This window comes from Lutra lutra, chromosome 13, assembly GCF_902655055.1.
Source record: "Lutra lutra chromosome 13, mLutLut1.2, whole genome shotgun sequence".
Classification (NCBI taxonomy): domain Eukaryota; kingdom Metazoa; phylum Chordata; class Mammalia; order Carnivora; family Mustelidae; genus Lutra; species Lutra lutra.
The window spans coordinates 87056824-87072372 of NC_062290.1; positions in this window are offsets into that span (position 1 = coordinate 87056824).

Sequence of the window (15549 nt, forward strand, 5' to 3'; positions counted from 1 at the left end):
CCATACTCTACTGTACCCGTGACTCTGTCCCATGGAGAATCAGACCTGGTACCGTCCCCTGCATTCCCCAGCCCCCGTGTGACCTCAGCCTCCCCCCTGTCTCTGTCCCCATGGCCCTGGTCATGCCATCTGCAGCACAGCCTTGGTCTGCCCTTGCCCAGGGATGGCGCTCACGCTCTGAGCAGTCGGTATCCCAACGCGGCGAGAGGGGAAGCCAAGCCCTCTTTGGGAACCCAAACCACACTGGGCAGGCCACGCAGTGGGGGGCTTACCCTTCCTCCTGCAGCCCCCACATTTCAGAAGCAGATGGAACCATAAGGGACAGGGAGTGGAAATACCCATGCAAAGCTGAGTTCCTGGGAGCATCTGGAAGGACCCGAATGTACCTTTACCCCCACCCCAGCCTCTTGTTCCCATCTCATCCTAGGTGGCCTGTGGGTGGCTCTGGGGACTCGGGGGCATGCAGATCCTGCAGGAGCCTGTGACCTGCAGACATTAGCCCAAAGCCCCCGCTTCCCCCTCCATCCCCTGCCCCGCAGGTGTTGGCACCACGCAGCTGGCTCACCTTGCACTTGGTGGGAGCCCTTGGACAGTTGGTCTGGTTCACAGGAGCTCAAGTGAGGGGACACTGATGGCCGTACCTGCCTCCCACGGTGGATAGAAGGAGCCACTTAAGGCACAGCACACAGCAGCGCTTTGTTGAATTGTCTGATCGCGTCCCTGCAACTCTGCAGGCTCTGGTGGCCCTCCTGGAAGTAACGGGGTGCAAGGAACCCAACTCAAGGGGAAGCCCCCAGGGCATCCAATGGCATCTGGCAGTTGGAAACCAGCGTGGTTGCTAACATATGGCCTGGGTTGACTGACAAGTGTCACTGTCCTGTGAGTGCCAATTTTGCAGCCAACCAGGGCCAAATCCCTGGTGAATGGGCCCCCGGTGAGGAGAGACCTACATCCAGGGCCACTCAGGACTTCTGGTAACCATGACAACGTCACAGGGCGTGAGCCCAGTGCCTGGAGCAGGGGACAACCTGAATCTCAGCCAGTGATTCCAGTGTGCGTCGGGAGTTTCACTTGTGGAACAAGGACCGCTGTGCCCAGGCAAACACAACCTAAGCTGTGCGTGCCAAGGGAAGGCCTTCAGGAAGCAGATACCCAGGCCTGCAACTCAGCAGGTGCTGTTCTAGGGACACAGCAGAGACCCATATCCCTGTCCTCATGGCACTTGTGTTCTAATAAGTTGGGGACAGGCACTAGACAAGATTAATAAGCAATGAATATCGTAGGTTAGCTGGTGCTGGGTGCTCCAGGGAAAACAGAGCAGGGAAGGAGATGAGGAGTGCTGGGGTGGGGACAGGGGTGCGTTACAACGCGGTTACAAGCATGGAGGCCGGTTAGGAGGCCACTGCTCTCCTTCGAGCAGAAGGTGACAGTGCCTTGGACCAGACCCAAGTGAAGCAGTCAGGGCGTGGGAGATGTGCTGAGTCGGAATAGACCTGGGGTGGGGGGTGGGGACTGCTGAGGAGGTTTCCCAATGGGGTGGAGTGTGAAGTGAAAGCAAAAGGCAAGGCCTCTGGCTTGAGCGAGCAGCAGGAAGGACTCACCTTGATAGAGACGGGGAGGCTGCCGGGGAGGGATGGGGGACCCGTGCTGATCTTGAACTTCGTGCACAGAGGACAGGTGTACAGTGGGCGACAATTTACAGCAGTTGCACAAATGCCACTGTCTGTGTGCAGGTGGCTTGGGCGGCTTGGGTGGAACCTCACAGCAGAGGGGCTGGACCTCTGAGCACAGGCAGATGGAGAGCAGTGCCTGGCATAGCAGGTGTTAGGACATGACCACCCCGAGGAGCAGGAGAGAGCAGAGCAGAGGCTGGGCGGGGTGGGTAGAGGCAGCAGGGTAGGTGTGAGGATGGAGAAGGTGGCCTCAGCGGGCTCCTTTGAGGGTCCTGGGACCCATCAGGCCAGCAAAGATGGTCTTCCCCAGCCTCTGAATTCAGGGCAAATGGAGCAACGTGCAGAACCTAGAGTCAGGCCAAATTTGAATCCATGTTCTCTGCTTCCCAGCCGGCAACACTGGGCAACCCGGTCTGGGACATCTACAGGAGAAAAGATTGTGCTCAGTGATCGTGCACTGGGAGTTCCCAAGCCTCTGCTTTCTGTGCATTAGAGCAAACCCCAATTCACTTTATTTTAAAAAGATGTTATTTATTTATTTGACAGAGAGAGATCACTAGTAGGCAGAGAGGCAGAGAGAGAGAATGGAGGAAACAGGCTCCCCACCGAGCAGAAAGCCCAATGGGGGACTCAACCCCAGGACCCTGAGATCATGACTTGAGCCGAAGGCAGAGGCTTAACCTACTGAGCCAGCCAGGTGCCCCCCCCCATTCACTTCTGTAAATAACTTTATCTTGGTTAATGCTCACCAGGTACATATTACTCGCCAGTCATACTGCTAAACACTATATGAATTATCTTGTTCAATCTTTATCCTAATCTTAACCTTTACCCTCTGTCATTTAAATACTAATCACTATAAAGTGCTCAGAGCCTGTCTGGCTATGAGCCATGGGACTTCTACTCAACCGTCCAAGGGAGAACGGCTGTGAAGGGCCCATGTGAACACACAAACAGCCACCGGCTGCAGGAGGTCAGTCGCTAAGTCAGGGTGTAGAGTACTACTACTAGAGTAGAGTAGTACTAGAGTACTACTCGGCAAAAAACAGTGAGGAGCTGTGGATACGGACAATAATTTGGACATGTCTCTGGGAAACGGCGCTGAGCGAAAAAAGCCAGTCCCACAAAGTCATGTATCATATGATTCCATTTATGGTTTTGAAATTGACAACACTTCAGAAATGAAAAACAGATCGGCGGTTGCCAGAGGTAAAAATGGGAGGTGCAGGAAGGAAGGAGCATGGTTAAAAGAGGACACAGGAGGGTCCTGTGGCAGGGGAACTGGTCTGTACATTGACTGCAGTGGTGGTTACACGTGTCTACACTTGTGATAAAATGGCACAAAACTAGATACACACACACACACACACATGCATGACCACATGTAAAATAGGGGGACCTGAGTGAACCCTGTGGATCACATCAGTGTCAGTTTCCTGGTGCGGCTATGTTCCCACTGGAGCAAAACTGGGGAAAGGGCATAGGGAGATGGCTTTACTATTTCTTTTTTTTTTTTTTTTTTGGCTTTACTATTTCTTATGTCTAGAGCTAGGCTGTCCAACAGGAGCCACGAGCCACACGGAGCTACTGAGGCCCTGAAACACGGCCGGTGTCTCCCGACGTGTCCGCTAGATACTCCAGATTACACACCAGGTTTCACACACATGATATAGCTGAAAGAATATAAACGGTCTCGTTCATTTTTTGTATTGAAATGACAACATTTTTATACATTAAGTAATACATTTTATTAAAATGACTGTCATCTTTCTTTTTTAAATGCCTCCTAGAAAACTTTAAAGCGCGTATACTGGGGTGCAGTGGGTGCCCGGGTGGCTCAGTTGGTTAGATGTCTGGCTTTGGCTCGGGTCATGATCCCAGAGTCCTGGGATCAAGCCCCACATCGGGCTTCAGCCCAGCATGGAGGTCCCTGCTTGGTGGAGAGCCTGCTTCTCCCTCTCCCGCTGCCCCTGCCTCTCTCTCTCTCTGTCAAATAAATAAAATATTTCTTTTAAAAGTGCATGTATTTTATACATTTCGGTGGGACAGCACTGCTGGAGAGCAGCCAGCATATCTACGTATCTACAGGTTACACCATATCATGAAGTTTCCAGTGGGCACTCACACCCCGGCTTACTCACCGTGTGTCTCTCACTTCCCAACGGGCACTTCCCATCGGCTATATCTCGGCAGGACGCAGCGCTGGTTCTGTGTGGTCTCAGAAACCAGTGAGGCTCACAAGGCTTGGCACAAAGTCCCTGCAAAGGTCAAGACGTGACCAGTAAAAGCCACACTACCTGTTCTTTCTGTGGTAACACTTCTCGTGGCCACCCCTGTGTCATGTACAGAATCACTGTCGTATGCCTGAAAATAACATTGTATGTCAGCTGTCCCCTGATAATGAAAAGATTAAAAAATACTCTACCTTTCTGAAATTCATGGTGAATTAAAAAAAAAATTTAACACTTCTATTTCTTTCTGTACTAAAAGAAAAAAAACCTACAACCATATGTTCTCTCTAGGCATCCTCACAGGTGGCCTCGAGGGTCAGGCACCCGGCTAATTCATTCTCTCCTTGGTTCCAGCCCAGATGCCACCTCCTCAGAAATGCCATTTGGATACTCTGTAGCACTCAGGAGCCAGCATGCTCTGCGGCCTCTACTGCAGCCACACAGGGACGATGGGACAAAGCCTCCCTCGGGCGGGACCGCACTATCCGCCTCACTTCAGCATTAAGGCTTCTCCCCGCATGCTGCACAGTGAAACCCACTCAGAACTCACTCATCAGCGACCCAAATGTGGTCATCTCTTCCTGGAGATGACGCTCGGTGGGGGGGACCACTGAGCCGTGAAGGGGACATGCCTCTGACCCATGAGGGCTGATGGGGTGAAGAAACACAACACCCACCCCTGTCCTATGGGACTGAGACATGTGTCCCTTGATGGCAGGGGTCACCTTGACGACACATCCTCGTGCCGGCTTTCCCTCCTCTCTGAGTCACGCTGTGTCCCTCGTTCCCATAAAGTACTTTCACTGAAGCTCTGTCTCAGGCCCTACTTTCTGGGGAACCCAGGCGAAGACAGAGGCCCCCCTCTGCCTGCCCGTTCCAGAAGGGTCCTCCCAGCCCTCAAGTCCCCCCAGGTCAGCACTGGCATCCTCTTTTCACAGCATCTTCTATGCTTCTATGATCATGCTCAAGTCCATGTGCGTCCCATCCCCAGCACCTGAAACTGGGCCTGGTACATACTTGGGGCTCAGTAAATGTTTTTTGTTTTTAAGATTGTATTTATTTATTTGACAGACAGAGATCACAAGTAGGCAGAGAGGCAGGCAGAGAGAGAGGGGGGAAGCAGTCCCCCCGCTGAGCAGAGAGCCCGATGCGGGACTCGATCCCAGGACCCTGGGATCATGACCTGAGCCGAAGGCAGAGGCTTTAAACCCACTGAGCCACCCAGGCACCCTCAGTAAATGTTTGTCGATTGAAAGGCCCCTGCCGAAGCCTGACTGCTGCTCTCAGAGCGGGAGCCTGGGAAACCCTGATGCTCCGTCTAACGGCTGGGACCAGACACTTTTAGCACAGACCATCTAGTAAGCTCATAGGCCTTTATGCTGGGGAGAAACGATGCTGCTCTTCTTAAAAATAAAATTTTTACCTTTTGGATCCCAGATAGGTGCTGGCCCTTGAAGGTGAAAAAGGTCACCAAAGAAGCAACTATGAAACTGGTGGCCGTCAGCATTTTGAGCCATTCTGAGTACAGTTAACTGCCCCACCACCATCCCTGGGAGCCTGGATGGCCTGGAGCTTCTAAACCCCTGGGATATTAGGAAGTATCACCAGGCCCCAGGGAGCACCCTGGGGAAGCTGACAACACGGACTTTCTCTTTTGCAAAGTGGCAAAGGTAAGCGGCTGGGTCCACAGGTGCTGTGCTGCTATGATCACATTCACCAGCCTCGCAGCCTGGGTTCCTCAGGGCTTGGAGTGCCATAGGCTAGGGCAACTGTCACATGCTTTGTCATCACTGTCTCTGTCTTCTTCTGTCTTCACTGTCATCATCTTCACTGTCACCCTGTTATGACCCCGAACCTTCACTGTCACACCTGAGAGGCAAGCCCCGGTCCCCTCAAACAGACCACCTCTGCCCCATAGTGGTGGTTCTCTCCTGAGGGCAATGTCAGGGCCCAGGTGGCACCATACAGAGGCATTTGTGGTGGCCACAACTGGAGGGAGGTTCTATGGGCATCCTTCCACACACAGGACAGCTCCTCACAATAAAGACTTTATCAGTCTAGTCCCAGATGAGTGGATAAAGAGGAGGTGATACACACACACACACACACACACACATATACACACAGTGGAATATTACGCAGCCAACAAAAATGAAATCTGGCCATTTGCAACAACATGGATGGTTCTAAACAGTATTATGCTAAGCAGAATAAGTCAATCAGAAAAAGATAATTATCATATCATTTCACTCATATGTGGAATTTAAGAAACAAAACAGAGGAGCCTAGGGGAAGGAAAGGCAAAATAAAACAAGATGAAATCAGAGATGGAGACAAACCATAAGAGACTCTTAATCATAGGAAACAAACTGAGGGTTGCTGGAGGGGAGGGTGTGGGAGTGAGGTAACGGGTGATGGGCATCAAGGAGGGCACGTGATGTGATGAGCACTGGGTGTTACAGAAAACTGTTGAATCACTGAAACTAATACTACGGTATAGGTTAACTGAATTTAAATTTAAAAAATAAATTAATTTTAAGGGCACCTGGGTGGTTCAGTCAGTTAAGCATCTGCCTTCGGCTCAGATCATGATCCCAGGGTCCTAAGATCGAGCCCCGCCTCTGGCCTCCTGCTCAGCAGGGCAGTCCACTTCTCTCTCTTCCTCTCCCTCTGCCCCTGCTCAGGTGCTGTTTCTCTCTCTCAAATAAATAAATATAAAATCTTTAAAAATAAATTAATTAAATTAATTTTAAAAATTAAAAAAAAAGAATTAATCCGTCCTAAATGTCAGTGAAGCCATGGTCGAATAGCCCTGAGCTAGAGGATGTGGAGTGTTTATGGAATGTGTCCTCAGCCTCCTGCTGCACAGGGCGGCACGGCGACAGGACCCCAGGAGTCCTAGGGTTGAAGCCCAGACCCCCTTCGAGTGGCTGTGCACCCCTGGGCAAACGAAGCTTCCCCTCTGAGCCTCAGCTGTCCCATCTCTAAAATGGAGAGGACAACACCAACCACTTCAGCTTTCAGGGGGACTAAATGAGGTAATGTAGGACTTTCTTCACAGAGAGAGCTCAAGGAATGGGGGCTGTCCTGGGTTGGACAGTACCCCTGAATTCACGTCCAGCAGGAATCTCAGCCTGTGACTTTATTTGGAAATAGGGGCTTTCCAGATATAATAAGTTATGTTAAGATAAGGACACACTGGATGATGGTGGGCCCTGAGTCCAATGACTGGTGACTCTGTAAGAAGGAAGAGGGACACAGAACCACTCGAGACACACAGAGGGAGAAGGCCACGTGCAGACAGGGGCAGAGATCAGAGTGGTGCAGCTACAAGCCCAGGAGCACTCAGAGCTTCTGGCAGACCCAAGAGAAGGACAGCAAACTGATCCCTGGGGGCCTTAGAAGAAACCCATCCTGGGGCTCCTGGCTGGCTCAGTCAGAGGAGCATGCGACTCTTAATCTCAGGGCAGTGAGTTCAAGCCCCATGTTAGGTATAGAGATGACTTAAAAATACATAAATAAATCATTTTTTAAAAGGAAGGAAGGAAGGAGAAAGAAAGGAAGGAGAGAAGGGGGAAGGAAGGAGGGAAGAAAGGAAGGGAGGGAGGGAGGGAGGGAGGGAGAGAGAAGAAACCAGTCTTGGCAATACCTTGGTTTCAGACCTCTGGTCTCCAGATACTGAGAGAGAATAAATTTCTGTTATTTTAAGCCACTTCGTTGGTGGCAGTATCTCCCAGCAGCCCTGGCAGGCTAAGCCGGGGCGGTGGCCATCCTGTGGCTGTCACCTGTGGCACACCGAGGGGATGTACCCAAAGAACAAGGTCTTCGGGACGCCGACAGCCCCGTGCGCGTCTGCCCTCCAGCAGGCTGCACAGAACTCGAAGAACCAGGATGTGTCTGGAGGTTAGGGATTCTCTCCATGCATCGGGGAGAATGTCTAGGTCTCCAGGCGCCCAGTTAAAGCACACGGTCGTGAAACCTGGGAAGGATCTCTGGAGCTTTGGGGCTTTATCTCCAGTGTGCCACCCACACTGTGAGCATGACCCCTGTGCACCACCCCCGGGTGTGTCCCGGGGTGGGGGCATGGTGAGTGTCCTGACCCAGCCGCCCTCGTGCGTCTGAGAAAGGCAAACAGATGTGGAAGGACCGAGCCACAGCACACAGAAGCCTCCACCACAGACGTGTGTGGAGAGACCAGCAGGTGCGACCCACCAACAGCGTCCCCTGGATGGAGTCTGCGGCCTGAAGCAAATCTACAACACCCCGGTGCGTCCCCAGCAAGCAGGGGATATCCGCAGCCCGGGGACCATGCCTCCCCGCAGGGGTGGCTCCGAGGACTCGGAGTCGCTATGGCACATGGAAAGCAGAGAAGGAGGAAAATCCATTTGGGGCCAAGAGCTCTGTCTGAACTTTGTCCTTTTCTCAAGCAAAAGAAAATATTATTTCACCCTCTAAAGAACCACACATAATAACAGGCGAAATGTCAAGACCAATGTTGATATAAACCCCCAAGGAAAACAAACATCTCCGTACCTTCTCTGCGGCCTCCCCACCTTTCCCTGCTCAGCTAGTTTAAACAGATCTAGCAGTGGGCAGAGGGGAGGTGGGGGGAGCAGGCAAAGGCTGCCTGGCTGGGAGAACTAGGAGGGAAGCTGAGCCTTACCGGGACCAGGAGCCGTCTGGGCGAGCCTGGCCCGGAAGGACACACAGACCAGACCAGCTGTTAAGAGCTTGGCCTGCTTTCAAATCCCAGCATCCATCACTGCCTTTGTGACCTTGGGCAAACAGACTGACCTCTCTGAACCTAAGCTTCCTCACTGGCAAATGGGGAGGACGGTATGGGAGAATTCAGGTAGGGCCCTGAGCACAGTGCCTAGCACAAGTGGAAAATAAAAGTAGCTACCATTACTGATCACTACCCTCAGCCAGGCCAGGTCTCCCTGGGGGAGCAAGGGGGGGCCCAAGACTGCAGGAATGTGTGAAAGAACATCTCCTGAGCAGCCACTAGTGTCAGCCTTACTGGAATCCATGCAGTCCTGGGGCGATAACCATCCTCCAGCTGCAAGAGGGGAAACAGCTTTAGAGAGGTGAAGGGACTTGCACAAGGCCACAAGGCTGGGAAGAGGGGCAGAAATTTAAAACCAGACCTGCCTGGCTCCAAGAGGGATGACTCCTGAGCTCATCCACAAAGCTGGAACTCCATTTCCAGTCCAAGACTCTATGGGATGCTCTGTACCCCACGATGGGGGCTCAAGTTAGACTAGACCACCCAAGAGAGCTGGTTTGAGTTTGGTTCCCGCTTGAAGCCCCCAGTACTGGCCCTCCCATCCCCACTCCAGAAGAGGTCCTCCAAACCTCCAACCCAGTTTTCTTTTTCTCTTTTCTGAATTGAAGGGAACCCAACAAATATTGTCACTCTCTCTGTGTCATACCATGGGCTAAGCGCTAGAGACCCAGAGTTCAATCCTCCCTGAATCCAGCCCTCAAGTAATTCCGATCCTGGTGGAAGTATGGGGTGGGGGGAGATAAACAGATAGAACAAGACTATTATGATGTAATATTTACTTTCATTGGTGCCTGTATAGGCGCCAAGAGGACTGAGAGAGGGGGCACCTGCGTCCTCCAAGGGAATCAAAGGGAGGCAGCGCTTGAGCGAAGACTTGGATATGAACAGTAGTTTGCCTGCAGGACCAGAAAGGAAGGGTGTTCGAGTCAGAAGGAAAAGCTCTTACGAGGGCATGAAGGCAGGAAAGCCTCCAGTGATGGGGTCCACAGGTAGTTCACGTGGATATCAAGTGTGGGACACTGGCGAGAGAGGGTAGCGAGCTGATTTAAGATTCCCCAGGGAGAAAGTAGGAGGGAGAAGCTGGCACGGGCCACGTCATAATGGGTTTTACTGAGATGAGTCTGACTGCGAGAGCAACAGGGAGCCCTTGAAGGGACATAATCGAATCACATTTGCATTTGGGTAAGGTCACTCTGTGTACAGTGGGGAGAAGGGTTTGGAGGGGAAGGCTGGAGAGGGGAGGAGGCAAGGGAACATGGCACCTGAACAAGGGCAGGGGTCGGGGGATGCCTAGGAAAGAGGCCACGCAGGACGTGCGTAAGGTAGAACCAACAGGACTAGGCGCCCAGTGTAGAGCCGGAGGAGTAGAGAATGGAGAGGAAGAGGGAGAAGTCTATGAGATGCAGCAATTTCTCCTTCTGGTAAGCAGCAGCCTGAGAGGAGGGCCCAGGAGGAGCTCCACTGGGGATGCACTCAGCCTGAGGGACAAATGGGGTGTCCAGGTGAGGACACCAGGACACCAGCAGGCAGCTGGCTGTGGGATTCTGGAGGGAAGCCAGGGCTGGGGTGCAGGTTTGGACACCCCCCCACCAAGGTCATAGTGGCTGACATTTCCCAAGGAGGATGGGGCAGTGCAGGGAACCCTGTGGGCCTGTTTTGGAACACCAGGGCATGCCAGAATTTAAGACACGGAGCAAAGGAAGAGGCGCCAAGAAGTAGCTAGAGAAGGAACCGCCAGAAGGTGGTGACCCAGAGTGCAGGGGAGGGGCGAGGACAGGGGGCAGAGTGCCAAGAGCTGCAGGGTAGGTACGGGTGAGGAGGTGGGCACAGACGGGGGCCACATGCTGGCCTTTTTAAAAGCTTGGCAGGAAATGGGAAGAGAGATAGAAGACGGTAGAAGGAGGCTCAAGGTCAAGGAGGGTTTTTATTTCAAAACGGGCCACTTCCAGAACTGCTCTGAACTCAGAAGTTCACGTCACAGAAGCAGGTCCCTGGAGACAAGGAGGTCCCGCAGAGTGGCGCCAGGTGGAGGGCTGGGCCCATGGGGGTGGTGGGGCTTCTGCACTGAGACAGGGACAGAAGTGATGAGTGAGGAGGGTCAAGCCAGCGAGAGCAGAGGGAGAAGCAGCACAGGCGCACGCAGAGATGGGGGGGATGTCAGCGCCAGGGCAGGCTGAGGAATCCCGCAGTGTGGCACGGAGGTGGGGAGGCCCGGGCGCTGGATTCCAACTGACCCGGGTTTGCATCCTGGCCCCACGACTCACCAGCTGTGCGACCCTGCCATCCCCCCACGTGGCTGTTCCCTCATCCCTGAGACCAGGAGAGCAGCAGTCCCTGCCCCGAGGGAACAAATGCACGAAAGGCATTCAGCACTGGGACCCCGAAGCAGAGGACTGCGATAAATGTTAGCGCATAAGAATAATAAATAATGAGGAGCTATCGAAGGGTTTTGAAGCCGGGAAGTGACAAGGTCAAATCTGTATTTTAGAAAGACCCCGCTAGAGGAGGAGGTAGCCTTGGGGAGAAACTGAAAGGTCGTGCACTTCTGGAGGTATTTCTCTGAAGTCTGTGGGAAGTTTGTAGTGTCAGGTTAAAGATTTTATTGGTTCCATGTTTGGTTTTTGATTCGGCTGTTTCCTCGGGTCCTCACACGTCAGATGCTGGTCTTACTGGTGTGCTCGTAACTGGCCTGGTGAATTGGGTCTATTTTGTGGCTTCAAGATGTATTTCAGAAATGAAATAAACTAAGAGGGAAAGTAAATACAGAAAAATAAATAAATAACATGGAGGGAGGAACTGGGGGAAGGCCTGGGCCGGAGCTAGTCGGGGGATGGCTGGTCTGCTGTTGGCCCTGCGGCCCCATGAGGAAAATGCAGTGTGGTGAGGGGTGGTGCCCAGCCAGGGATGGGGTGGGGGTGAGTCCCTGTGAAATCCAGGCTGCTCCTCAGGGAAGACCAGCAGCAGGATTTCAGACATGGCTCAGCCCTCCTCTCACATCCCCTGCAGCCAGGGCAGAAAAAGCTTCCATCTGGGAACAGCATTGGCAGGTCTTTTAGGGGATTCCTGGAGCCCATGGCAAGCCCAAGGCTTTAGGACTGGGAGGGATAGAAGGGTAGCAGTAATCCTAATATTAACAATGCTTATGAGTGGGTTCTTACTCCTAATCGAAATGCACAGCCCTCTGATGAGACACACACTGTTCTCAACCCCACTACACAGAGGAGAAGACTGAGGCTCAGAGCACCCCTCAAAGAGACACCCGACTCTTCTTCTCCCTGTCTCCCAGACCCTGGCCTGTTTGGACCGCCAGGCAGTACTTCCTCCAGGAAGCCCCCAGGGAAACTGAGCTCTCCACCTGTAACTCAGGCATAAGGTAGAAAGAGCCCAGGGGAGCAGTGGCCTCCCCATCCAGTTCTCTGCCGACCTGCTGTGTGACCTTAGCCCAAGTGGCTTCCCTCTCTGCACTGTGGCCGCCCCCTCCTCTGTCAAGTGTGGTTCACTTGACTGGGACGGCTTTATGGATTTCACTGGCCCCTGCCTACTGGCCCCAGCACATAGTAGGCACTCCACAGAGGCCGGAGCCCTCTACCAGGGCTTCCCTGTCAGGCCCGATTATCTCCATGGAATCCACGCTGTGAAAATAAACATGAACTCAAGTGGCCCCAGTCTCCGTGGCAGCCAAGGGGAAGCTAGGTCCCCAGCCTGTGTCTGTTCTGGGCAAGAACAAAAGTTTCCCTGTGAAGTTGCCCCCACCCCCGCTTCCCTTCTGGAGCCAGCTGGGATGGGGGGGTGGCGACGGGGAGGGGGCCGGGCCTGCAGCCTGGTGAGCCCAGCTGCCTATCAAACGCCAGCCTCCCTCCCACCTAACCCCATCCCAACACCACCCAGGGCGGAGGCAGGTGAAGGGCGTCCAAATTCAGGAGCCCCAGGGTAGAAAGCTGGGTCTGATAGTAGGCTTTAAGGGAGAGATGCTTCCCCCGGATGGCCCTGGGGACAGAGTGTGCAGGGACTGGAGCCCCGGCATGTGGATGGGGGAAGCTTCTGTCTTTCTTACACAGTGCCTTGCCACTGACCCACCAAACACCCCTTCACTGCCCACCCCCCACCAGCCTCCCGGTTCAGAGCCTCTTAGACCCTGGGTTTCAGAAACTGGCGGGAAATGGTTGGTTCTGGAAGACACAGCAGAACCAGCACAGAATTCAGTGTCAGAGGGAAATGGCACCAGGTCTGGCTCCATCATAAACTGCCATGAGACCCTGGACAGGTTAGGTCCTCTCTGAACCTCCAGCTTTGCCTCCGTGTCACGGAGTGGACCACCTCACTGTGGCTGAGAGGGAGCCACAGAGAAGTTCAGCAACACACCTCAGTTCCGTGGCTCCTTGTGCCCACTGAGGACCAGGCAGCATCCTGGGGTGGATGCGAGGGGCACCCACGGCCGGTTCAAACCTGTGACAACCTGAGGGAACAAGGGAGCTGGTCAATGGGAGCATGGGGTCAGGGAGAAGCAGTGACACCTGAAGGTGACACCTGAGTGACACCTGAGAAAGAAAGAGTCCGACTCGGGCCAGGGCTCGAGGAGCAGAGGTGAGGCTGGTCAGGATGCGGCTGGCTCCAGAGGGCAGTGTGGCAGTCCACGGGTGTGGACACAGCTCTCCTGCCAATGTGCAATGTGACTGCTCCCTAAGGGGGACTGTGGAAGAAAGCCCCTCTTTACTAAACTCTAACCTTTCATGTGCCCAAGCAGCCCTGCAGTGGAGCCCCTAACCCAGCAAAAGCCAGAAGAGTGAACTCTTCCCCCTCCAGGGTCATCAGAGCACAGGAAGGCCACAAGGAGAGTGGACAGCAGGCGCCAGTGGAGTCCTGACATGGCCAGGGCCCATGGTAGTGACCTTTGTTCAACAGGACGGTGGCACAGGTGAGGGAGGACAGAGGCATTGTCAAATGATGACCAGGACTTATGTGAATTAAACCCCAATAACTGTTTAAAAAACTTAACTTGTGACTATTCATTGCAGTTTGTAGAAATACAATTGATTTCTGTCCTTTGATCTTGTATCTTGAATCTTACCAAACTCACTCATTAGTTTTAGCAGCTTTTTTGTAGATTACATTGGATTTTCTGCATGGATGATTATGTCATCTGCAAACAACTGCAATTCTAGTTTTCCCTTTTGAAATAAAATGACAACCAGGACTTACCTGTGGGTGCACCTTACACACCCCTTGGGTCTCCGTGAAATACCTGTAAAAACGGGGCTCTGCAAGGTGCTTGGTCTCCTGAATGAAGACGCTGGTCCTCAGAGCTAGCAAGATCCAGCTTACTGTCATTGCAGGCTGATGAAGTCATCCGTGGAGTCCCTCCCTACAGTCCCTCCTCTACAGGAGGATCGTAATTCATGACATCAGAACTGTACCCCATCTGATGCAGAACAGGATTTGGAGCCCACAGAACTGTGCTCCCTGTTGTCTTGAGTAGGCATTGAAATGTTGGATGATGTACTACTGTTGGCCAAATATGCCCCCCCCCAATATTCATATGTTAAAGGCTGATCCCCAGTGTGATGGTGTTTGAAGGTGGGGCTTATGGGAGGCGATCAGGCCATGAGGGGGAGCCCTCATGTATGGATTAGTGTCCTTATAAAAGAGACCCTGGAGAGCTTCCTACCCCTCCCACCTTTCGAGGACACAGGTGTTGATGAAGCAGGAAGCATGTCCTCATCAGACACCAACTCTGCTGGTGCCTTGATCTTGGACTTTTCAGCCTCCACTACTGTGGGAAATAAATTTCTATTGTTTATAAGCCACTCGGTCTCTGGTAGGCCGTTTAGGCTGCCTAGGAAGACTAAGCGAGACATCTATTTTATTCAAAACAAGCATTTCAATAAAACTTACAAATGCACGTTTTTCAACCTGTAAAACCGACTCTCGATCCTAGTCTCTGAAACCGATCATTAGAAAAGTATGACATGCACAAAGATACAGATCAGTTGATTGACAGATAATGGAGAATGCCTCCGCAACACCGTTTATGCAGAAATAACTCAGGGATCATCTGAGTCCTCAGCAAAACCATAAAACGCTATGCAGCCACCACGAATGACAGCCCTGTGCAGAGACGCGTCTTTACGGTGCGTTTGATTTGTATGTGAGTGAAATAAAGTACAGCACAGTACTAGAGGAGAATCTCGTGGTGGATTTTACACATACATACACATAGGAAAATGTCTGGAGAAAAATGATTTCAAAATATTTACCTGATTATCCCTAAGGGGTGGAATAAAGACTCATGGGCACGTTCCCCCTTGATTTTCCTTTCGGCTTCATCTGTCTTTTCTTGCAACGACAATACAAACAACTACCATTTATTAGGCAGGGCCTTCCCGCCAAGCACCGTATCAAGGTCTTTCTATACGTTTCCTCACCTCGTGTTCAAAGCGGCTCCGGGACATAGACACTATAGCTTCGTGGGCAGAATTCTGTCCGTGGAAAGGGGCAGAATACCCAACTCAAGCCAGTTTAAGCAAAGAAAGAGGATGAATTACCTTGTGCCGGTGGAAAATCATGACTGGCATCAGGAAGGGCTCAAAAGTGGTCCACCACAACTGGTTTCCCTTGGCTCTACTCCTCTGGAGCAGGGGAGCAGAAAAGACTTCGCGCAGGGACGGACCCATCCTCACAGCCGCAAGGCTGAGGGGAAACAGGTGGTTTGCACAAGCCCTAAGGGCACGCCATTGGACTGGCTTGGGTCACGTGACCACCCGCCAACCAATTACTGGTCAGGCGACGGAAGCACCGATTGATTGGCTTAAGCCCAGGTCACGTGCCCCAACGCACGCAGCCCGGGAGTGATGTCGTGGTT